The sequence below is a fragment of the Myotis davidii genome, unplaced genomic scaffold (assembly GCF_000327345.1).
Source record: "Myotis davidii unplaced genomic scaffold, ASM32734v1 scaffold73, whole genome shotgun sequence".
NCBI classification, from domain to species: domain Eukaryota; kingdom Metazoa; phylum Chordata; class Mammalia; order Chiroptera; family Vespertilionidae; genus Myotis; species Myotis davidii.
The window spans coordinates 4,989,791-4,990,622 of NW_006286675.1; the positions used below are offsets into that span (position 1 = coordinate 4,989,791).

The window sequence follows — 832 nt, forward strand, 5'->3', positions numbered from 1 at the left end:
ATCTTCTTTCATCCACTCTTAAGCCCTCCTGTGTCTTCCAAAGGCGTTTCAATGCAGAGGATAAATGATGAGTGCTGGCCCCGGGTGTTTGAACTTGGGCACATCACTACCCTTCCTGAGCCCATGTGCCTTTTCCTTTGATATGTGGTAACAATTCCCACCAAGCTTCAGGGCATTGGAGGGACACGCAGCAGGGATCATCTGTGTGAGGTTAATGGCAGTGCCTGTTTGAGCTCAGCACTAACAGTTACAGGGGACTGCCCTTAGGCCAATTGCCTTTTTTTTTTTTTTTCCAATTGCCTTTTTAAGCTTCATTTTTTCCGTCTGTAGAATAGGGTTATTTGATGATTAAATGGAATAATGCATGTAAAACATGTCTGACAAATGTGATGTGCTCCATGAAGCCAGTATTGAGATATAATCTACACTAATAAAAGAGAAACATGGTAATTGGCATACGACCGCTACCCTTCCCATTGGCTAATCAGCGAGATATGCAAATTAACTGACAGCCAAGATGGCGGCCGGCAGCCAGGCAGCTTGAAACATGAGGCTTGCTTGCTTCAGTGATGGAGGACTCCAAAGTTCCCTGCCTGCCACTGCAGGCCCTCAGCTGCAACTCTAAGCAACTATGTTGCGAATAAAGAAGCTAAAAATACCCCAGAAACCTGCTTTACTCAGTGGAGCTTCAGCCAGCCGGACTGCAACATGGTATCAAATACAGAAGGTAAACAAAGGCCAGAAACCTGTTTTCAGCAGCCGAGTCCTCAGAGCTAAAGCTGACCCAGAATAAAAAAGAAAAAAAAAGAAAAAAAGGAGCGGTTGGGAGCTT

The 832-nt window shown here is 45.1% G+C and overlaps 1 protein-coding gene across 1 annotated transcript in view; it reads left to right on the plus strand.

Annotated features, from left to right (window-relative positions):
- The window catches only part of MKRN2 (makorin ring finger protein 2), a 15,495-nt gene that overhangs the window by 5,763 nt on the left and 8,900 nt on the right, over nt 1-832 (plus strand). The window lies entirely within an intron of this gene.